General features: G+C 48.7%; 1 protein-coding gene across 2 annotated transcripts in view; it reads left to right on the top strand.

Moving 5' to 3' along the window:
- Positions 1 to 24,661, top strand: part of DPF3 (double PHD fingers 3) — a 314,874-nt gene that overhangs the window by 269,286 nt on the left and 20,927 nt on the right. The window lies entirely within an intron of this gene.

Here is a 24,661-nt window from a genome sequence, read left to right as displayed (position 1 = left end):
GTTGGATAGGGGGGCTTCCAAGGGCACAGCAGGCGGGAGCAGTACCCCTCATTCACCTGGAGTTGGGAGGGACCGCCTGACTGATCCCCGTGCATGTCCCCACTCCTCTGGCCAAGTGTCCTTCTGACTTCCTGAGATAAGCTGCTGAAGGCCCTCGGGTCTAGATTGTCCAGGTTTGGGGGACAGATGGCAGCAAAGGGTGGGCTAGATCCTGGCCTGCAGGCTTAGGGAGTGGTGGGGTTCTAGGCACTGCTACCAAGTGGCATAATACCCCAAGTCCAGGAGGCCAGCAGCTGGGCAGTGAATGGGGGTCCTGGCCAGTGTGGTCGGCATCTGGAGCTCAGCAAAGGAGAATCTGCTCCTCTGCTCCTTGCTTGTGTGACCCTTTTGGAATTTTGCTCCCACCCCTGAAGGATGCTTCTGGTTTTCAGCTGAGCTCAGTTTTATCTGCATGCCAGGTGAGGAACGGGGGGGGGGGGGGGGGGGGGGGGGGGGAATGGTGGGAAGGAACAGACACTTCAGTTTGTCTCAGGCCTGCAATCTCCCCACCCAAACCTTAACTGCCCTCAGGTCTAATTTATATGCAGTCAGAAGGGTGGTCCCTGTGATTGTCTGCGATTTGGGGTTCCTTCCCCATTTCTAAGCATGCCCAGGGCTTGAGGTCTATTTATGGTTCTTGGCCAGAAGCCACCACCACTTGCTCTAAGTGTAGAAAATGTACAAAAGATGGGTTGTTTCAGGGTTTGAGAGCTGGGAATCCTTTTCTAAGGAGGCTGAAGAGCCTCTGGTGGATATGAGGGACATCTGGGGTACTTGCTCTGAGAGGGAGGAGGAGAGAGAAGGATGTGGGTGCCACTTGCTCAGCACCCTGGACATGGGAGGCTGGTCAGACACAGACAGAGGGGGAGCTCCTATGAGCATCTCAGCAGCTGCTCGCAGGAAAGCATGGCTGCCGAGCTCCCTCTCCATACTCAGGCTGCTGGGAAGAGAGGCGGAAAGGAAGTCCCTCCAGGAAACCCAGGGGGCGGGAATGGTCCCACTTTGCCAGTCCTGCCTTCAGTGCATTCCCAGAAAGAACAGGGAGCTCCCGGTGAGGAGCAAGTGTTGGAAGGGAGTGGATTTCCCAGAGCCTCTCTCTGGTTCCCGGTGAATCTTGCCGTGCCCCTGAGGCCTGCGGGGGAAGGGGGATCCCTGCCTGCCCTGAGGGATGTCACAGGGTCAGAGCAAGGGGATGCCCCTCAGTTTCAGACTCTGTTCCCACTTTCTTTGCTCTAGCCTCAGCCTCATATTGTGGGTCCAGCAGCCTTGACAGTGGGACATTCCAGGGTTTCTCCCCCTTTGGCCCCACCATGAGAAAGGAGTGTTTGTGCTGAGGGTGACATTTCCCAGGGCAAGCCAGAGGAAGCCAGGGCTGGGACTGGCAGGCAGCCAGAATCCTCTTGGACAGAGATATAATTACTAATAATGACCTCTAGCCCAGGCAGCGAGGAAGATGGCCATTCAGGTCGGCACCAACTCAGTCTGGCACATAAGCACTGCGGTGGCAGGAAAGAGGTCCCTGTGTGCAATGGGGGAAACCCACGAGTCCCTGGGGCCTGGGTACTACCTCAGCAGCACAGCCCCATAGACCCCCAGGTTATAGTTACGCCCTCTGCATTTCATTGGCTTGCCCCTCTGCATCCCTGTAATTTGTATTATATTATTAATATTGATGAGAACAGAGATATACAGGTACACACACACACACACACACACACACACACACACACACACACACACCCTGCCTGATGGATTAAAGAGAGCTCTTGGTGTTGCTCTAGGATGAGAGGGAGAGCCAGCAGCTGCCAGACCAGACACATCTGCCCTGAAGGCCTTCTCCAGACAGGAACTCCAGCTCCCAGACCCTGCAGAGCCACAGAGGTCACACAGGGGACTTGGTGCTTGAAAGACCATTGGCTCCCTCCACTCTCTCCATCTCTCCCCTACTCACTTCTGCTTCGTTGGGAGAGATGTTGGCCATCCTTGAGGACTTGGAAAAACAAAAAAACAAGTCTTGATTGCATTATCAAAGGGATGCAACGACTTTATGGCTAGAATTGGGGCTGGGTTTTTATTGACTTTGCCCTTTCACATGTATTCCCTACTGAGACCTTTGCTCTCTTCTTTTCCTGCCTTCTCCCTTCCCTGTACCTTCCCCTCCCTTCCCTCCTGCCATGCTAGATGCAGGAGGGTGGTGGTGGGAAGACACGGTGGCATAAAAGAAAAACAAAATATACCCCTGTGCGTTTTCAACATGTAGTTGAAGAGAACTAAATTAGGGACTAGAAAAAAGCAAAAGAAACATTGCTAGATAATATGTGAGTAAGAGCAAGAAAATATAGAATGATTATCTCTGAGCAGAGGCGGTAGGAAGAAGCTGGGCTAGGTAGGCAGGGAGTCCTGGCTTACTAGTGCATCTGGGACAGGTGGCATTTGGGAAAGCAGGCAGACCACACATTTTCACTAAATGGTAAGGTGCTTGGGGGAGCACCTGTGTTCCTCTGGCCAGAAAAGGGAGTGTGTCCATCCTACTTGTCCACTACTCATCTGCCATACTGGTCCACTCTTGGGTGTGTTTCCTCTGAAAGCAAATAAGCACATCTCTTGCCCTCAGAGAGGGATCGCTGGGCAGGCTGGTACTGTCTAGGGCATTTGGCAGAGTCTTGACTGTGAGCAAAGTAATGTGCTAGATCTTATGTGGTTGCTGGATAAATAAAACCTCACCCTGGCTCTGCCTCCAAGTTGCTTTTCAGCTATAAAACTTTGCTTTCCCAAAGAATCCTGATCACATTTGAAGTATTGTGCCAGTGAGGAAGGTTTGTGTGTATCCAGGTCTCTGGATGCCCATTCATCTGTAGAAGAGTAGCACGTGAAAACATCTAGTTATTTCCACACTAGTTGGGGAGAGGAACACAGATGATCTCAGCCTAGTCGCTTTTCTGTTTTTCCAAGTGCTGGCTGCCCTGGGAAGGTAAACATCCTTAGCATGGGAGTTCCTGAGGTCATCTTCATGCTTGGAAAGTGCCAGGCAGCCAGGGAATCTGAGGCTGGGTCTCCAGGGCTGCTTTCAAATTCCTGGGAAGAGTGGGGGGAGGTGCAGTTGGCAGGTGCAATTGCAGACGTGGAAAGTGACCCACATGATGGTCTTGTCCAGTCCCTGCTGCAGAAAGCAGAGAGGGTAGGAAGCGGCGGGGTACAGACTGATGCCCTTATTGGGTGGTCTCCCACAGAGACCCCGTCGAGGTTGACACAGCCTTGGGGAGCCTGCCTCTGGCATGGGTGGTGGGTGTGTAGATGAAGCCCAACATCAGAGTTGTTTTCTGTTAACCTCCTCCCCCCGCTTTTGGCCAGGCACTCATCAGCTCCTGGCTTCCGGGTTCGTTTGACTCCCAGCTGCCTGTATCAACAGCATCGGATAAACCATTTATTTCTTCTCCATTTTCTCTGCACACATTACAGCCAGGTTTCAGCTTTTAGCTATTCCCTGAAGAAGCCACACCAGGCTGACTTGCAAGTGAAATGCCTGACCTGGGAGAGCCATGCTCCGGCCCACGTGGAGAGGTCAGCTCAGGGCTGGCCTAAAGAGGTCTGTGGCCTTTCTGTGAGGAGGCCCAGGGGAAGTACTCTTTGGGGATCTGGACTGCACCTGGCTGTTAGCAAGGTGATTTTGGTGATTTCTATGGAGAGTCAGAGACATGGGATTTGGCTGTGAGTTCCATTCTAAAGTGCTTGAGAACCTGAAGGGAGTTCCAGGGTTTGATCTACCCATCTGTTTAAAAGCCTGTGGGCAAGGTTCTTTTGAACCCTAACCTCCTTCGAATGGCCAGTCTCCCCATATTCTTATTGCTAGTAGGAGAGGAGACGGAACTGTCATTCAAGTTGGATCCTAACCAGGCCAGACAGGAAGTGTTTCCCCTAAGCAGTGGACAATGGCCCTTGAGCCCATGAGTCCTCTGCTCCGTGACTTTGGTGAGGTCTGCCCCTGTTTATGAACCCTGGGGTTCTTCTGGGTGGACATTGGCAGGAGGGTCTAGGGGTAGGAAGGTCCCTTGGGGGAGAAACCTGTCTTGCTCTCCTATGAGGAAGCTCATGTCTGCACAGGCTCCTTGGAAGGCATGGAAGTTGGTGGGCTGAGTCAGAGAGTGTGAGGCATTTGGGAAGGGGACCCTGGAAATGTTCTGATGATCTCCAATCACTGGGCCTCCACTGGTGTCTGTGTACTTGTAGATGCAATACCAACTTCCTCCAGGTGGGGGTACAAGAGATGGAAGCCATTCCAGCATCCCACCCCTAGGGCTCCCACATGCTTTCTTTTCTTTTACCCACCCACCACAACTCCTTCTGAAACTCTTTGTCATAAAGGAATGGCCAAGAGAGTTGGCCTCCAGCCCTAGAAATGCCTGCAAATGAGAGTCTTCCTTTTATGTCCTTGGACACTCTCCCCGTTGGACCTCAGGACCTAACACCACGTTGCCTCTTGCTGACTGAACAACCTAGACGTTTTGCCTTGAGCTACTTGCTACAGTGTGCAGGACTGAGGCTGACACAGCTTTCATGAGGTTAGAGAAAAGGGCTGCAGATCTGGGAAGTTGTGTGTAATGGTCTGGAGACGATATTTCCATTTGGCTTGCTTTGGCTTCTCTAAAAAGCAACCACAGCAACAAATAAACAGGAAGCCCCCATCCCCCGCTCTACAAGCTCTCCTCCTCTTTCAGGTGTGATGTGATTGTAGTCTCAGTCTATAGGTGTGTGTGCCACTCTGGTCCTCTGTCTTCTAGGGATGCTCCTTTCTCCTGTGTGTCAATTCCCACTCCTTTGTAGCTCCAAGTGTGAAGTGCAGTGATGTCCTGCCCTGTCTAAGGGATCTATTGAGACCTCTTGGTGTTTCATTATTGGAGATGAGGCTGTGCCACATCTCCCACCACCCTAAGGGGATACTCTGGTTTGGTGACTTTCCAGAGAACTGGCATATTGTGAATGTCTCCAGGAGAATCTACAGGTTGGAAACAGCCCACATCTGGATTTCGGATCGCAGAACAAGGACTTGCCTGGGGGAAGAAGCACCTGCTCTTCCTTCCTTCCAAGGCTGGCTGGACGGGCTGCCCATGAGCCAGGACCCACCACCTGCCTGCCCTCCTTCCTGTCCTGATCTAGTTCCAGCAGTGGAGCCTTGGAGAGGTCAAGACTCAATGTGGGTGTCAAGCAGCCTCTATTTTTGGAGCCACTGGATGTCCCAGACCTTCAGTGGACTCTTGCACGTTCATAAAGACTGAGTCACAAGCGCCCTGTCTCTTTCTTACTGTGGTTAGTATCTTGTTCTGTGATTGGTGAGCAGTGTTAACTATCCATGTAGCAAATCTTTTGTCTGCAATTTAGAGAATGTGTAAACAAATAAAAGGCTTTAAAACTCTTGGGAGCTCTTAGTTATTTTCCTCCCAGTCTTTAGAACATGAATGGCAAATGTATAAATGGTGTGAGGTCCACAATGTACAAATTATGCACACCCAAATTCCATGTTGGGGTGTACAGTGGGACTGTGTTTGGGTGTGTAGCATGGGTATCCGGTTCCAGAGAAGCACCTGGTGCTTAACGTGTTTGCAAGGAGACTCCAGGAGCAACACCTTTCAGGTCTCAGTTGCTGCTTGGTGATGGAATTCTGACCCCATCACACCACACATAAGCTCCTGGGGAGCCACATCAGGGTGTCAGGGCGGCTTTCATGGGCACAGCAGGGGGCGTAATTTCAACCTAGAGAGCTTCATTTGCAGGAGTGCACTGACTCATTTTCAGGAGACCCCTCTGAGAAGATTACAGGGCATTCCAAAGGGAGCCCACAGAAACTTCTGGGAGAGGGGAGGCCAATGATTCAGAGGTGGGAAACATGGTGGGGGGTGGGATGGGGGAGCGGCCTCTAGATGGGGACTTTCTAGATACCAGCTGGTTCCATCTCAGTCAGGAACTGCCTTCCATAAAAGGCAGGGAGATGACTTCACTGGGCAAGGAGCAAGAGGCCTCACAGAAGGTACACCTCCATTAGGAGTCTCCAGAATCTGCTTAGCAGGCACCGAACAGGCAATATTATGGTGTATGATAGGCCAGGTCAGGGGGGATTTGGGGGAGCAAGAAGAGCAATGAACTTGTGGGAATGTATTCGTGCTATTCATTAAGATGTGGGTGGGCATGGTGGGGGGGGGGCGGGGAGAGCAAGTCAGTTTAGCTCCCCCCACCCCAGCTGCTTGCTCCCGTGTGCTCCGCTGTTCTTCAAGAAGCCATTCACGTACCTTCAGTCTTTGCTTGTCTCAGCATCATGTAGGCCTGTTATTTTAGCAGAGAAGCCACTAATTGTTGCTGCAGATGTGGGCTACTGAGCAGGTTTTAGCCCTCCCTGCAGCCAGGGGCCAGGCGTTTACCCAAAGTGGCCTTATGTGACAGCTGGGCTTGCAATGTTGAACTGCTGATTCCAGCAGCAGGGGACTTAGGCTCATAAAGGCCAGACAGGAAAAGATCATGCAAATGCCCATGTGTGGGCTTTCATGTGCACGGAGGGCTGGCCTTGCTTCTGCTCTAACCCCTGGGAGCCCAGCGTTGCATCCCCGTCTGTTATGATCAAAATATCAGATCCCCCTAAATCTTTATGTTGAAAGGTCATGGTATTAGGAGGTGGGGCCTCTGGGAGGTGATTAGCAACCCTCATAACTGGTATTAATGTCCGTTTAAAAGTGGGCTCTAAAGAGACCCCCAATACCCCTTTACCATGTGAAGCTAGCCTGCGATGAAGGATTTGAGGATTGGGGCCCTCACCAGACACCAAATCTGTTGGCACCATGATTTCAAACTTCTTAACCTTCCAAACTGTGGGAAATAAATTTCCATTATTTATAAGGGAGGGCAAACCTGAAGCCTTCCAATTAATGTTCAAGAAGACATGGAGCAGAAGGTCCTTCCTCTGTGGGGAGGGGAGGACTAAGAAGAAGGGACCAGAGATAAGAGGTTGATGTGGCTTCTCCTGGTAGGGACAGTCTAAGGATTCTGATGGGGATAGAACATGGTCCCCTCCTCCTTGGGTTAGTAGAAGAGATACTGTGAGAGGAGTCGCAGTTCTAGGTCTTATTTTATCTAGCTCGGTGACTTTTATAGATACAGGCATGAGGTCTGACAAACCCGGCTCTAGATTCAGGCGAGTTTGGGTAAACAGCCATGCAGATCAAGGGTACATGCACATGAATGACCACACCTGTCCTTCAGCTCCTGGATCTCGCCAGAGGCCCTGTGGGGTACCCAACAGAACCTATCTCTACTCATCCCCTTGGTGTGGCATGGGACCCAGGGTGCCGGAGTCTCGGGTTGTTCTGAGTGATTTTCCAAGTTAATTCTGCAGAAGCCTAGGATTTGGGTATGGACTTTGGAGATGCCCAGATGCCCTGGGGATAGGGGTAGAAAGAAGTTTCCTGAGCTCCAATTTTCAGCTCAAACCATTGGCCAGCATAGCTCTGGTTTTCTCTTGTCTTTTATTCGTGATTCTGTTGCTTTAAAAAAACAAAAACAATCAACTCTGATTGGAAACCATCTTGGGTGCCAGAGGGTGGGAGGGGCACTAGGGATGTCCTCTGAGGCTGCAGAAGGCAATGTGATGATAAGAAGGGCCCACGAGCCTCTGCCAGGTACAAATGGATGCAGTCCATTCCCAGCTTTCTCCAAGGTGGGGTTGGGGGGTGTCTGACTCTCACCAGGGCCTCCCTTTTGGGTTTCTCTTATCAGTGGAGGGACACTGATGTCCCCACCCATCTTCCTTCATCCTTCATCCTCTCCTGGAAGTGCTCACTAGCCTTCCACCCCCACCTCGGCCTACCCTAATGCTCAGCTGTCACAGCTTTGTCATAAGCCGGAGCCCAGCAGGGCCAGAACAAAAGTGTGTCCCCAAGGCGGGTGGGTTGAGAATGTTCTCGGGCTAAACTTTAGGTAATTAGCATTGTTAATGCTCGTTCTGTGATATTACAGCTGTGAGCCTCATTAAAGTGTTCTCCTGGGGGAAGCCAGCGCGATTCAGGTGTCAGCCCTGCTCTTCTTGTAAGCGTCTGCCTGCCATCTCCACGCCTGTGTTCAGAAGCCTGGCTCCTTCCCATTCCCACCTCCGGCTCCCGCTCCCTGTCTGCTGGCATCTGGGCTGGGCCTGCGTCTCTCAGCTGGGACTTGCTCCTTCCTACCCCCTTCTCCAGAGTGGGAAGCTGCCTCCTGCTTTCTCCTGCCCCCACCCAAAGAGAAACGTGCCCACGGCCCACAGCACAATGGCTGCCGCTGGTCTCCAGGATTCCAGTGCAGCTTTGGAAGAAAGGGTTTTCTGCTGTGGCCGGGAACTGAGCCTGCTTCTGCCCTATTAGGACATGGTCTCTCGGGCTTGTACCCTCCTTCCTCCTAGAAAACCCAAGCCCTGGTGTACCCTCTCCTGACTGGATTTCCTGGGCTCGACTGGCATCTGCTGTAGTAGCCCCTCCTCAGAAAGAAACCTGAGTCCCACTGGCTTCAATTTCTGGGATTCCTGATTCCTGGGAGGGGAGGCCAGGGACTAACTATTTGCCAAACAGAGAAATATGAGACGCTCTTCAACCCCCTTGAAACCTTGAGGAAAATAATGGCTGCCCCTCCAGGGACCAAACACAGGCTCAACCCAAAACAGAGAGGGAAAACACAATTCCAGAGCCTCCCTGGGGCCTGGAGGAGAGAGGGAGGGTCTGGCCCTCCGTTGTCTTCCCTCTCTGCTTCTCTCAAGCCCCCAGGTCCTCTGTGTTCAGAGAGAGACCCAGAGGGGTCCTGCAAGCCATTTTTGATGGGCATAGCTTGATTTTCTCATAGGGCTACAGACTCGTAGGATATAAAGCTTGGTATCATTGGGACAGCACATCCACTGATGCCTTTAATTCAGGATGGAATGACAAACACGTGGTCTCACAGGTATGCAGGAAGGAAGATCATTTCCAGAATGGCTTCACGGGGAGGGGCACTGGAACAGAGCCACGAGGCCTGTATGAGACCTTTTTGGGGGGTGAGTGATACTGGGGATTGAACTCAGGGGCACTTGATCACTGAGCCACATCCGCAGCCTTAATTTGCATTTGATTTAGAGGCAGGGTCTCACTGAGTTGCTTAGTGCCTTGCTGTTGCTGAGGCTGGCTTTGAACTTGCCATCCTGCTGAATTGGCCTCCTGAGCTGCTAGGATCACGGGCCTGCACCACCATGCCTGGCTGTATGGGGCTTTGACAGCAGCGATTTGAGCTTTCCAGGTGGAGAGGGTAATGGAATCAGAGACCTTCCTTTAGTCTAGGGATGTTGGTCTGGCCTGGGACCTTTGACTTGGGGCACTGAAACCCAGGTTGCATTCTAGATCTAGGGAAAACTCTCCTGTGGAGCCTGGACTGTACCAAGGGCTGCTTTCTGCAGCTGAGGGTTGATGTCAAGGGCTTTCAGAGTCTTTAACCTGTGAGAAATATGCCTGAGATGTTCCGGCCACTTGCCTGCCATTTTGTTTGATTTGTGGGCTTGGATCCTGCTCAATTGGAACCTTTATTTCACCTCCCCACGCTCTATGTATCCTGAAAGATAGCCCCTGCAGCCAGTCTCAGCTCCTTAACCTTCCTCTGAGTCCTTTTTAAATGGTTTCTAACAATCTTCATTTCCCCAAAACGAGCCACTCTTGCCTTCCATTTTGTCTTTTGTCTATGTGTCCGAATTGTGTTCTCCTATCTAGAATCCCCCCAGCCCCCCTCCCCACCAGCTCCCCCCCCCAGCCCCCCCCCCCCCCCCCCCCCCCCCGCCAAGCTCCTCTTATCTCAGGCACACACAGGCTCTCTCTCCACCTACAAACAGCCTTATCTCAGCCCCTCTCCTAGGAGCCTCTCCAGACTTGTCCAAACAGCAGCTACTCTTCCCAGTACCTGGCACCCCCTGCATCATCATTCAGCTTTCTTGCTGGCCTGTCCCTTAGAATGAGCTCATAGAGGGCAAGGACTGTGTCTGGTTCACTGTTGAATCCTGTTATCCTGGTGTATGTTCAACCAATGAATAGGTGGGTGGATACACAAATGTATGAACAAACGATTGAGTAGGAATGAATGAATGACAAAATTAGGGAACAAAGCGGTCAGAGAGTGGAGCACAGATGCCCCACAGACACAGGTCTTCCCGTCTCCGGCATGGCCGTGGCACAGTCTGCAGCACCTCTTCCTGGCCCCAGTAGGGGAAGGCAGCTTTTGTTGTCTAAAATGGACTGGGAGCTGGGGCTTCACCCCTCTTTCTCTTCTGGGTTACTACAGGCTACTTGAAACTCAAATCCTTTATGTCCCACTGAATTATTAAACAGGATCTTTTTTGAGTGGGCCACCCTGTGTTTTTCTTAAAGGAAATCCACTATGCACTTAAAGAAATAATAAATTAGCTGGGCAGGGTGGTGCATGCCTATAATCCCAGTGGCTCAGGTAGCTGAGGCAGGAGGATGGTGAGTTCAAAGCCAGCCTCAGCAACTTAGTGAGGCTTTAAGCAACTTAGTGAGACCCTGTCTCCAAGTAAAATATAAAAAAATGCTGGGGATGTGGCTCAATGGTTAAGCACCCCTGGGTTCAATCCCTAGTACACCCCTCACACAAAACAAACAAACAAATAAACCAAAAAACAAAAACAAAGAAAAAGAAAAGAAATAATAAATTATGAAAATGATCTTCATGATTCTCTGGGGGACTAGCTTTTTCCTTAGAAAGCTCATAAAAGACCCTGAAAAATTACATGATTAGCTTAGTTCCTAAACAGGCATTCACAGACTATAAAGTGGGCATGAAAGTACAGGGTTTAAAACTGGTGGTTTACAACTACCCTTTGATGTAAAGGTCTAGGTAGGAACCAGGGCCTGCCCTTTCTCCAAAGGGGGCAGAATGCAGTTTCTGGGGTGATCCTTTGGTTGAGTTCTTGTTGTGTCATAGAATCATTAGCTTTCCTCTAGTTGTGCCATTTAAAAATACACACTGCTCTCCTGTATGCTTTTAATTATGTCTTGAGGCCAAAAAATTGTTGCCCTTGGGAATACATTTCCAATTACATAATGGAAGTCAGTAAGAAAATACTTTCAATTACAAAAATCATTGGACTCTAGCATTTAAGGATCCATTTGCTGAATGGAAGGAGGCACCAGCTCATCTCTGCAGCATGTACATGACAAGGTCACCAATGGAGGGGGCTTTGGGAGAACACTTGGAGGGAAGGTTCTCCATGCCACTCATGGGCTGGGATGATTGACTGGTTGTGGACATATCACTTAACCTCCTTAAGCCTCAGGTTCCTCATCTGTAGAATGGAGAGGATGACACCTACTTCATAGGGTTTCTGTGAAAACGAAATATGCTCTTAACTGTTTCGTCCCTGGCACATACTGTTCTGCCTCCCTTGTCCTCTGACCACCCTCGTCACCACCATTTAATGATAGATGTATCAATAGCTTGATTTTAAGATGAAAGGTGAATAAGATCCTGCTTTCAACGTCTAAATTCTCTCAATAATCTTAGGTGGAAGAATAGGGCAGAGGAAAACCTGTGAGGGAATGAGGGAGATGAGGCTTTGCTTCTTCCTACCTCTTCACGGAGAGAAGGACACCTGTATCTACCTCGAATTGGTGGGAAGATGTAATGAGATAAATTAGGGAAGTAAAGCTCCTGTCTGAACCTGGCACACAAGAGACTCCCTCTAAATAGTACCATTGTCTCCTAGTGTTGAGTTTGTCCATGGAAATGGAGAAGAACGTGGCCAAGCCTGCAAGAACAGCTAGACCATGCCCAGAGGGTTTGGTGGACAGGGAGCTCCAGCTGGAAAGAAAGCTAGGGAGACCAAGGGCCCAGGTGACATTTGAGCTCCTGTGGACATTGACAGGAGGAACAGGGACAGGTTCCTCTAGGCACATATGCAGAAACAAGATGTGGCTGGTGGTCCTGGCTGGCCCACGTGCAGGAGCGCTTTAGAGGATGAGGCAGGAACCGCTGGACTTGGGGATTGACCTGGACAGCCTGGAGAGATTGGTGGCTTTGGCTGGACGCAACGGAGAGTCACTGAATGTTCCTGATCGAGGGAGTGTTGTAGGCTGTGCTGAGTGGGCTGGATTTGAGGAGGGGTTGCAGGAGGCCCTTAGTTCTCAGGCCAGGACCCTGTCACTTGGACCCTGGCAGCTGATGTTGCAGGGGACTGCACTTACCTAGCCATGGCTGGCCACATGCCCAGGGTGTGTGGGCGAGTACACTGCATACCATACTCTCCAGGCCAGGCTGAGCCTTCTTCAGGATAAGATGAAGGGGCTGGAGGTGACAGCCCCTTTGCTCTGCACCCTGTCTACCGAGGAACTGACTCCCCTTCCTTCTCCCATCCTTTCCTGTCCTTCTTTCCTCTTTTGTGCAGCTGCAGCAGGCTGGGGGAGGCTAGAGATGTGTGTGTGTGTGTGTGTGTGTGTGTGTGTGTGTGTGTGTGTTGGGGTGGACCTCAGCAGGGTTCCTCAGCCAGTGGTGGGGAGGGGAAAGGAGAGAGGCTGTGAACTTGGGGTGGTCAGTGCTGGTGGTCACTTGGCCTATCTGCACCCTCTTGTGTCTGAGGTATCTACAGCCCAGAGCAGGAGAAGGTGAAGCCGTTATGGTAGAGGAGCTAAGCATGGAGAAGACCTCTGCAGAGCTGTTTTCTAGTCCATAGACGGGCTTCTGGGGTCCATGAACTCATCTGTAGAATTGTGTGTGCTTGTGAGGGGAGGGGTGCACCCCCACAGGCACATGTTTCCTGGCTTCTGTCAGAAGGGCCTGTGACAGCTCAAAAGCTTGAACACCCCTTGTCAGTGCAGCCCTTCATCTTTCAGAGAAAACTGAGGCCTAGGGAGGAAGAGTGGTTTGCTGGGTCCCACAACTGGTTAACTGCCATCCCTGGCAAAGCAGAAGAGAAGGAGGGGGGTCAGGAGAGCAGGGAGGCTGGGAGCTGGCCCAGGGCTGGAAACAGAGAGGAGAGAGGGAGGGGCAGAAGAGAGAAAGGAGAGCCCAGAATTGCCTGGGGATTAACCATCTGTGTGTTTGGTAGGGGCCAGTCCCCCCCAGGATACCTGATCCCCTTCTCCAGGTATTGTGCATGTACTTTCCCAGGGACAGACTGGGCTGGACTGGGCAGTGGGTGGGGCGGGAATTGAAGGCAGTAACAAGTTGACTCTGTGTGTTGGTGTGAGAGAGAGAGACAGGGAAGCATGTGACAGGCAGAGAGGGAGGCTGAGGGCACACAGGTAGGGCCAGCCTTCCCTCCCTGCCCTCAGAGGGGAGCTCTTTAGGCGTGTGGAGTTTTCCTGAGGCGTTGGGGCCTGGACAGGTGTGCAGGGAGCCAAAAGCCTCCACCAGAATTTTCCTAAGGGCAGTTCCAGGAGTGTGAACTTGAGGGCTAAGTGTATGTTAACCCACAGAACTTGAAGGCTGGGCTTGGAGCTTGCTGTTAAAAATCCCATTAGCGCCAGGTGCCGTGGTGCACGCCTGTAATCCCAGCGGCTCAGGTGGCTGAGGCAGGAGGATGGCAATTCAAAGCCAGCTTCAGCAACTTAGTGAGGCTCTAAGCAACTTAGTGAGACCCTGTCTCTAAATAAAATATAAAAAAAGGGCTGGGGTGTGGCTCAGTGGTTAAGCACCCCTGGGTTCAATCCCCAGTACCAAAAAAAAAAAAAAAAAAAAAAAAAGAAAAAAGAAAAAAAAATCTCATTAGTTCCCTGGCCTCTCTCAGGGGGCTTTGGAATCTCAGATTCTAGCAGCAGGAAGGGCCTTTAGGGACTAGTGACCCAGCCATTACTAAAATGTGCTCTGATGGCATCAAGGTTGCTAAGGGGTAAATGGGGGTGGAGGAATGAGGGGCTGACCCCGATCCCCAGCACGGTTTCAACCAGAGCAGCACGGCTTGCATTGGTTGGTGTTCCAAGAGTTTGATGGGAAAGTGTCACTTGACTAAAGCATGAATTTGAATTCCCCTGCCCTGCTCCTGCGAATTTTACAGAAAAACTGGGGCTGAGATTTAGGAATTCCAAGGCTGAGATGGGTCTCAGTTCAGGCTTTCCAATTTCCAATTTTTTCCCAATTGTCTGGTCTCTTCTTTCACCCCAGAAGGGGAGGGGCAGGAGAACTGAAGTCCTTGGGAATGGGCCTGGGTGGTTTGTGATGCCAGGGAGATAGGGAGAGCCCCAGGGGAAGGTAGCCGCTTTGCTGGCACACAGGGAGAAGTCCTCCCCTTGGCCCCCTAGAGAGTCCTGGCTCTGGGGTCTGGCCTTCAGCTCCTGCCTAGCAGAGAAATTGCCCCAGGGTGGGGAGGAAGCAGGATGGGGGTGGGGGGCACATTTCTTACTCTGAAGGTTGAAGCTCTTTGCTTCTCCAGCCCAGTGGATTGGGATGACTGTCCTTGTCAGCTTGGTGGGAAGCTGGGGCAAGCCTGTCTTTTTCTCTCAAGGCGGAATAGATAGATAAAAGCAGGCCCTTAGCCTGCTGAGCTGGGTGCTCTGAGCAGAAGTGGCTTCTGGACAGCTGTGGAAGGCTTCATTTGCATATATGCAAATGATTCTTGGCTCATCTCTTCCCTGCATCATCTAGGCAGATCCAGGTGCTATTGGAAGAGTTCCAGATCCTGTACAGAAATTAGCCCCTGAATGGGTGTGTTGGTTTCCCAGTGTGAAAATTTCGTCTGCACTCCTTCCAAGACCCCGGGACTCTTCCAGTCCCCAATTCCACCCCCATTTCCAGTCATTTTAGCTCTCAAATCCTTGGAGTGGAGATGAAGAAACAGATTTGGAGATAACCAGGGGTGGAGGGCGGAGTTCAACCTGGGCAGACAGAAGATTCTAAGTACTGGTCCTGGTCTGCCATAGCTCAGTACTTGAGCAAGTCATGGGTGAAAAGAGGAGCTGAAGGCCTCTTCTGGCTCCTGCAGCCTGCAAACGTTGTGAACACCTGGGCATCAGGGCTTTTGGGTTGTAAATAACAGACACTCACTCATGGCCCCTAAATTGAAACCGTGGGGTGTATCAGGGGGACACAAGGTGTCTCAAGGACACCGTTGAGTGGGACTGGGGCAGGTTCAGGACGGGAGGGATGACTGGGAGAGCCGCCTGGTCCCTCCTTCTTGCCTCATAGCTCTCTTCTGGGTCTCTGCTTTATGTTCTCTCTCAAGATTTTTTTTTTGTTTTGTTTTGTTCTGCTCTTAAGTGCGTATAGCGGAGGTGAATGCTCCACAGCACCCAAGTCCAAGACAAACGACCCACATTGACTGGATTCAAATGTCTGGCAGCGGCCTGATTCCAAATGGTGGGAGCTACCATCTATCAATGCAGGTGGTCAGGTGGCCACTTCTGGTCCAATCAGTCATGGTCAAGAGGCCAGGGACATGTGCAAAAAGCATGACTGCCTGAGGCCCAGAGCCCTGGCCTCTGGAGGAGGCTTCCAGGTGCTGGGTAAATAGCCAAGGAGTCCACTACATCCTGCTGAGCTGAACTGTCGTGAGAGCCCTGGAACTTTTACAACAAGCAGACTCTATGGTGAGCATATTTCATACAATATTCCACCAACCAATGAGTTAGATGCTATCATTGTCACAGTTAATCCTCATAACTGTCCCCTGAGGTGAGTTCCATTGTTCTGCCCATTTCACAGGTGGGGGAACTTGAGGATGGTGAGGCTAAGTAACCTGCCTGAGATCAGGCAGAGATGGGATTTTCACCTGCGTATATTACGTTGATCTCCTCTAAAATAATAACTTTTGTTTAGCAGGACTCTTGTGAAGATTAAGTGATATAAGAAATCACAAGTGCTTACCAGGGTGCTTGACATGTAGTAACCACATGTTTGATGAAGTGGCTCTTTAGTCTATTCTTTTTTTTTTCTTTTTAATTTTCTTAGATGTAGTTGGACACAATACCTTTATTCTATTTATTTATTTTTATGTGGTGCTGAGCATCAAACCCAGCACCTCACATGTGCTAGTGAGCACTCTATTGCTGAGCCACATTTGGTCCATTCTTGAAGCCCCCTGAGAACTAGGAATACAGTTTTTATTGTTGTTTTTTTGTTTTTGTTTTTGTTTTTGTTTTTTTTTTTTTGGACTAGGAATTGAGCCCAGGGACACTTAACTACGGGGCCACAACCCCAGCCCTTTTTATATTTTATTTAGGGATAGGCTCTTGCTGAGTTGCTGAGGACCTCACTAAGTTCCTTAGGCTGGTTTGAAATCACAATCCTCCTGCCTCAGCCTCCTGAGTTTCTGGGATTACAGGTGTGCTCCACCAGTATTTTCAATAGCAATCAATTCTGCCTTTAGGCAGCTCTAAGTGTTAAAAAGTTCTTTATTTCCTGAACTTTTGGACTGGACTGGAATTGGACACTTAGTAACCTTTATATACTCTAAGCCCTACTCCTTAGGGGTTGTAGTCATGGCCTCTCAAAAATGTCCTCATTCTAACTCTCAATACATGTTGTGCTACATGGAAGGGGAAATTAAAACTGCAGATGGAATCAAGGTCACTTCCAAGATGACTTTAAAATAGAGAGATGAACCTGGATTATATAGGGGGCTACAACATAGTCCCAAAGGTCCTTAAGAGATGGAAGAGGGAAGGAAAAGAGTCAGTGTCAGAGGGATGTGCTGTGAGAAGGACTTGACTGGCCACTGCTGGCTTTGGACATGGAAGGGGCCACAAGCCATGGAATGCAGGCAGCCACCAGATGCTGGAAAAGGTGGGAAAATGGATTCTCCCTTAGAGCCCAGAGAGAGGCTTGAGAGACCCTGTGGATGCCTTTAGGAGCTCTGACCCCCAGAACTGAAAAATAATAAATGTGTGTTGTTTTAAGTCACTTTGTCATAGGATGAATGCAGGGGCATTCCAAGCAAATCCGATCCCCTAAACCAGTATTCTGTTCTCTTAAGCATTTTTTTTTTCCTTTAGGCTGTGCAACCCTGGTTCCTCCAAGAGACTCTCAGATAAATGTTTTAAGGAGTTCAAGCCCTATTGGAACCAAGATGAGATCATCAAATATGTCAATCAGCAGCTCACAGGTGACTTTCAATGGCGATAAGCAATTTAGGCTGAGGCAGAGTAGAGGGAGCCTAGGCTGTGAGGGTTTGCACCCTATGATGGCGGCAGTGGGGAGCAGGTATAATTTATTAGGTTCTCTCAACACCCTGCTAAATACCAGAGTAACCTTTAAAGAAGGCAGAGGCCATCAATTAAATAAACAGATCCCTTGATGGAGAATAGCAGTGTAAACACAGGCAGGGTCTTACAATTTACCGAGGGTAGACCAGTTCATTCACTTTGTGGGCTCTTCTCCTTCTGCACTAAAGAAAAAGAAGGAAATCCATCACCACAGTGTGAGGACCTTTCTAGGACCTGCTAAACATCAATTAACTGACTGAAAAAGCTTGGCATCTTTCTGAGGTTGATTTTTTTTTTCCCCTCCCAGCAAGAGGTTGCATTTGAGTGTGCCTGGAATGGTTCATCAATGCCTTTGGAGATGCAGGGGGAGGGATTAGATGACCTTCGCATAGTTCATTGGCCTTTTAATCCTGGCATACAAAAGTTCTGATTTATGTCTGCATGTTCCTATTCATGATTAAACCGAATATACAGGTTGCTTTTTTAATACAGATACAAAATTACACCGAGCCAGTGTATTTAGTTCCAGTGACCTGAGGATGTCTATGACATGCTCAACAACACTGGGCCAGGGATTAATATTGCTAAGGTCAGGGTGGTCATTCTGGGCACACAGAGGATCATCCTTCATCAGAGTTCACCATTCTTCCGTATCTTAGTTCATCTATAATGGACTGGCAGAGAGAGATGCTTATTAGAAAATAAAATGCACTCAGAATTCTCCCATGAATCATTTATGGAAGATATCATGCTTAGCAAAGACTATGAGAATATGGCTGCTAAGGGCAATTCAGGCACTATTTCTGGATGGCTTTCAAGCATGACCACTGACCACAGAGGTAGGCCTGGACACACCGATAGGATTTCATCCTTCAGGATGAAAGAGACTGAACCCAAGGGGGTTGGTCTTCAGAAGTCACGGTGTGGTAGCACCCATCCTGGGGGGGGGGTGGTCTCTTATCTGAGAAGGGACCTTACTTTTGGCACAGGATGACCGGTTGCCTTTGAATATTCCCACTGTGGACAGGAGAAGAGATCAGTTGAAGAGGCAATTAATTCAACAGAGCCGAGGTTGGGCATTTTACGTTTAAATATCTGAGTAGTTCAGGAGAGAGAGGAAGTGGTTTTCTCTTAGCACAGCCAGTGAAAGATGGTGTGATGTTATCAAGGGTTTTGGGTAACCAGTAGAAAGTTTTTTAATCCTCACCCTGCCCATACTCAATATCAGAGTCAGGATAGTGTGGTGATAGGGGTCTCAGGAGCCCAGAGAGGAAGAGAATCGGTGCTCTCTGGGTCAACTATAAATAGAACTTGTTAAGATCCTTCTAGAAGGCTGGGGAAAGCAATTGCTCACTAAAGAATTGTGCAGGAGTCTGCCCAAGGGTGCAGTTTGACCTAGGCTTCTTATTTTTACAGTCGGTGACTAAGGGGAAATGTATTCGCTTCTCTCCGGTGTGTTTGAATCATGCTGGGGCTGGGAGAGATTCTGGGGTCGAAGAGGAAGTGGAAGACTGTGGCCAGGAGCAGAAGGACCCTGCTTTGAAACTTTGCTCTACCACGTGTGAGCTGGTGGACCCTGGGGAAGTCACTTTACCTGCTCTGAGCTTCTCTGTAAAGAGTCAAAATACTTCTCTCACAAAATACTTACATGTTAGGAGGAGTGGTGGGTGGTTAATAAATCCACCCTGTCTTGTGGGCATGTGGGCACAGCACTGGTTTCCTGGGACTTAGGAGATCTTGGTTCTGGTCCCACTTTCCCCACCAGCCCAGCGTGGGGCTTTAGGAGAGCCACCTCCTCTCTGATAAGACTTTACTTACCTCTAACATAGAATGAGTATGACCACATTTTGCTGATGGCCAGTATCCCCTGGGCAATTTATCTTCCAGGGGCTCTTGGAGGTTCTGCCTCAGAAGGGCCTGCGGGGGATTAGGAATTTGTTTCTTATTTCTGAGATGTTTGGGAAGCCTGGGTTGGGTGACTGCCTCCTGAACTCTTCAGGTCATAAGGGTTATGAGGTGAGTGTGAAAATGTACACCTCAGGGCCTCCAGCTAGGAGGCCTGGGAAGGTACCTTTTAAACCAGCAGCACCTCAGGAGATTCAGATGATCAGCCATGTATGTCTGGTATGATCAGGGATGTCTGGTAAACACTAGTCTAAATGATTTTTTAGGGTCAAAGAGGATGACTATTTCCATGCAGAGTTGATGTTCAGATAGGACACACAGGTCTGACCATACTGTATGTAAAAAATATGACATCCTGGGCCAGGTGTAGTGGTGCACACCTGTAATCCCAGCAGCTCAGGAGCTTTGCTCCACTATGTGCTCTAGCCAGGATGCACTGCCTTACCACAGGCCTAAGAACAACAGGCCCCCCAGCTAATATGAACTGAAACTTCTAAAACTCTGGGCCAAAAGAAACCTTTTCTCTTTATAAGTTTATTTTTTCAGGCATTTGTTACAGTAACTAAAAACTTGACTAACACACTTTCCCAGGACCTTGTCCTACTTTTGCATGACCAGGTTAACACTGGAGGGTTAACATCTGACCAAGAGATCTCCAGGACCTTCTCTATTTGCTATGGCCAGGCATCTCTTCTGACTAGTATCTGTGCCATCAAATGAAAAATACTTAACTGTGGCTTCTTCTGCCCCTTATTTAAGCAAGAATCAAACCTTAGACTGATGGATCTTGTGAGCAGAAGTAGAAATCAAGAGCAACTCATGAACTTCCTAATTTTTCCCTATGTTGCTTCGATCTTAGTAGCTAACTCCTGTTTTCCCTCAGGTGTGGAGAGGACTGCTCATTCCTTCCTAGGACATCCATGTCAGGCTGTTGGTTTTAAGGAGTGTCTCTTTGGCTCATCTCAATATAAGAGAAGAGTCTGTGCTGGCAGTGACATTCCAGCCAAGGATCACAACCTCTGAGATGTCCACTACCCTCTGAATAGCTCTGCCTGAGTCAGTGAGTCACCGCCTGCCAATCAATCAGTCACAGCCCCATGGATTATTCCACTAGCATACACTTGACATGACTGAAAACTGTTCTTGATATCAATATTATAAGTAAAAAAAAATTGTAAAGTGAATTCTTTTAGAACCATCTTTTTTTTGTGGGGGTGGGTGCATATGTTTCTGATATAAAAATGCTATCCTCTAACAAGGTATTTATTAGGATGGTCTGTGGGGTTAATAGTGGCAGTGTGGCCATCCAGCTCTGGAGTTCCCAGAAGAGACTCCATGCTCAGGATGCTGAGTTTGAATTCTCCTTACCACTATGATCTAGAGTAAATTATTTTTAACCTTTCTAGGCCTTTCCCCTTCCTCATCTTTAAAATTTGGGTAGGGAGAGAACTGATTTCTCCCAGGGGCATTTGTAAGAGTTAAGCGGGATTTTGCAAGTATTGAGAACAGTGGCTTATAGAAAGAGCTCAGCAGTGTCACCTGATGACAAACTTATTCTGTAAAGAGTCAGCAATTATTTTATTTTATTTTATTTTATTATTTTTTTTTTACATTTTTTTATTGGTTGTTCACAACATTACAAAGCTCTTGACATATTATATTTCATACATTAGATTGAAGTGGGTTATGAACTCCCAATTTTACCCCAAATGCAGATTGCAGAATCACGTCAGTTACACATCCACAATTTTACATAATGCACTAATAGTAATTGTTGTATTCTGCTACCTTTCCTATCCCCTACTATCCCCCCTCCCCTCCCCTCCCATCTTCTCTCTCTACCCCATCTACTGTAATTCATTTCTCTCTTTGTTTATTTTCCCATTCCCCTCACAACCTCTTATATGTAATTTTGTTTAGCAATGAGGGTCTCCCTTCATTTCCATGCAATTTCCCTTTTCTCTCCCTTTCCCTCCCATCTCAAGTCTCTGTTTAATGTTACTCTTTTCTTCCTACTCTTCCTCCCTGCTCTGTTCATACTTGCTCTCATTATATCAAAGAAGACATTTGGTATCTGTTTTTTAGGGTTTGGCTAGCTTCACTAAGCATAATCTGCTCTAATGCCATCCATTTCCCTGAAAATCAGCAATTATTTTAGACTTTATGGGTTATGGTCTCTGTCCCAGCTCTTGGACTTGGTCATTGTAGTGCAAAGGCAGCTAAAGATAAAAAATAATGTCTTTGGATAATTTTAACCAAGATGTAATGACAATTTTATTTACAAAAACAGGCACAGGCTGGGTATGACCCATGGGCAAGGGTTTGTGGCTTGTTTTTAAGGGAGGCAGGTGTCTCCCGTCAAGGTGAGAGCAGCTGAATTGCTAGGCCTCCTGGGTATTGGGTTAGAGTTGAGGGACTGGAAGTCCTGCTGGAGCTTTAGGACCTGATAGTCGACTGTCTCCAAAGTAGCCAGAAAGTTCTACTTGTTGTCGGTTAGGAGATTCAACTCCTCTGCACCCACTTCTGTTGCGTCTCCTGCCAACAGCCAACTCACTCTTTTGCAGACATCTTCTCTCCATCTCATGGCTTCTCCTGTCTCCAGGGTCTGCTTGCTTATGCACCTGACCACTGACTCTTCTGGTGTGCTTCTTTTGGTTTCTACTCCCACAACTATTTTCTACCTCTGCCCCAGCCCTGGAGAGAATCCAATTGCTCTGGTTAATTCCCATTGTCCCTATTTGGGTAGAGATTTTTGTTCCCCATCCCTTTGTAGTCTTCTGGCTCATATACAGGTTGGGTGCCCTTTGGTCAATCAGCACCGTGGTCGAGGGTGAGGGCCAGGGGTCTGGACCTGGTTCTCTTCAGCAAGGGGCTATGGGCAGGAGTCCTTGGGAAGGGAACTGTGTTCTGGGTTTGGCTTCCTAGCCCACTATCCTCACCTACTGGTTTTCTGGTGTACCTTGTAGAACCATCCACTAAGCAACCCACAACCTGTCACACTACATTGCCCATTTCTTCACTATCTAAATATTTAGCAGTACAGAGAGGCAGCCCTGTATGGTGGGAGGGGGATGGTCTCTACATGCAAATACTGACCTAAAGCACTTAACTTTTATAAGTCCCAGTGTCCCTTCCGTAAATGGATATAATGGCATTACCTTGCATGATAGTGGCAAAGATTAAATGAGATGAGGCATGCAAAAATTACTGGCACAAGGGAAAACATTCATCACCTCCATCCCCAAACCACAATTCTATCTATGATTGTTTCCGTTTGGTACAACTGGTGCAGCTGGTAGAAATTTCTGAAACTCCTGTTTTGAGATTGCAGAATCTGCATCCTGAGAATAGGAATGGCTGCTCAAATGACCTTATGCCTTTCTTTGTAGGGTTTCCTGCATTCATGATGCTTCTCGCTATCTCTGGAATATCCTTGTTTGTTCCTTTGAACATTTCCATAGGTCAGACTGTGCGTCCATATAAAAGATGGAACTGAAAATTCTTGGGTTTTGGAAAGGCAATGAATCCTATAGCAGAGCAGATGGTATGGACTTTGAATAATCAAGACCTCTGAGATTCAATTATAAAGCAATACTATTTGCATTCCCATGAATTTGTGTGTTTATTTTCAAATGGATTTGTGGAGGAAAGTACCTCCCCATCCCCTGGATATAAACTCCTTTAGTTCCATGACTTTTCTGATTGCTCTTAGATGATAAAAAGAAAGTTCTGCAGTCATTCTTAACTCACCAAACACTATCTCAATCTGGAAATTAGAATGCTTAAGCCCAAAAATTAGAAGATGGCGGCGGGAAGTGAGTAAGCCGCTCCGTGCTTCGCACCGCCGCGCCCGCAGCGTATGTTGCCGCGTCTTAAAAGAAGAAGTAAAGATCATTAAAGGAGATCTGTCGACAAAGACTCAGCACCGTGTCAAGAAAGGGGCCTAGGTGGAGTGAATCTGCCACGACTCCAGCCAAGGTGGAGTGAGTCCATCACGACTTCAGCGAGAGCAGTAAGGCTGCAGCCCCCGAGCTGCCCGGCTCCCTCGGCCCCTTCTCCTCTCCGCCTTTCCGCTTTGCTTCTCCCCCGCCGTATCTCCTCCCACGCTCACTCCCTAAATCTAGATCTCAATTTCTTTCCCCCACCCTGCCCGCTCTCCCGCGTGTCCAGTACCAGGCCTGCGCGGGCCCCGAGGCGCTGCCTCCCCTCCCCCAGCCCGCACCCCCTCCCCGGGGGTCCCGAAGGCCACAGCTGGGCCGCCGCCGCCGCTTCCCGCGGAGCACCATAGAGCAGACTCTTCACCGCGCGAGTGAGCTGCCGAGTAAAATGGAACAGCTGATAAGATGAGTGACAATTTAAAATCTAAGTGATCCAACATGGTGGCAGATGCGGAGAGATCAAGTCTCTAACCCCTTCAGCTGCGCGAGCATAGGGAGAAGTAAACTGTCAAAATACTGTTCGCTCAAGACCACTAGGCACTGTTGAGCTGAAGGGGATCCCGGACGAACAGTCTGCCCTTCTCAGAACACACCGAGCCTGGATTGGGCTGCATTCTAGTTCTGGTTCGCCTGCTTCTCGTGACTCAGCACTAATGATCCCGCTGAAATAACTAGTCGGCCCACCTGAACTCACAGAGGTAAAAGCCAACTGAGCACGATAGTCAGACCCAGGGTATCGCTCCCACCAGTGCTGACAACAGAGGTCCCTTGCACCAGCTACCAGGGGAGTTGCTACCTGAGGGCAAACAAATTCGCTGGGGGTCCTCAGCCCCAAGCCCTACAAACTTAGGGTCTGAGGGAGGCAAACAGAAAGGGTGTGCCCAGGCATCCATGGAAACAGGGCTCCCAGGAGCAGCAGACCCGGCGTGTAGCCAGTATTGTGGTGAGCGTTACAGGTGAGCGGGGCATGGCTTGAGGAACCACAAGAGAAGGCCCTAGGCACTCAGGATTGGAGACCCGCAGAGTCTGGGAAGAAGAGCTAAGGCACAGTGATTGGTTCCCACCCATCAAGAAGAGAAGCCTGGCCCAGTGGGCATAGCTCCACCTACTGGAAGAGAAGTTAATTGAGCTCTATGACTGCATTTATTATTATTATTATTATTTTTAAATGATTATTATTGGTATTTTTTTAAATTTTATTTTCACTTTTTGTTGTTGATGTTGTTGTTGTTCTTTAACTTTCTTATTAATGGTTTCAATTTTTTTAAATTCTTTTTATTCTATTATTATTACTATTATTTTTAAACTTTAATTTCCATTTGTTTATTATTATAATTTTTTTTCTTTTTTTTTGGTTTTAAATTTTTATTTTTTCGTATTTTCTTTCTTTCTTTTCACTTTTTTTCTTTTGTCTTTTCATTTCTTTTCAATTTTCTTATTCCCCCTTTCTTGAATTCTACCTGCCTACACTCACTCTCTTTAGTGACTTCTTCCCTTCCCTTCTAATATCTCTCCTCCCAAGCATCAAATAAATTTATAAGAGTAAACAGTAACTCAGCAGTCAAACAGAACAAGAAGTATCATGAGCATATAAAAGAAAGG

This window comes from Spermophilus citellus (assembly GCF_964194105.1).
Source record: "Spermophilus citellus genome assembly, chromosome: 4".
In the NCBI taxonomy this organism is placed as follows: domain Eukaryota; kingdom Metazoa; phylum Chordata; class Mammalia; order Rodentia; family Sciuridae; genus Spermophilus; species Spermophilus citellus.
Note: the sequence above shows the minus strand (reverse complement) of the source record. Positions and strands in the feature narration are given on the sequence as shown.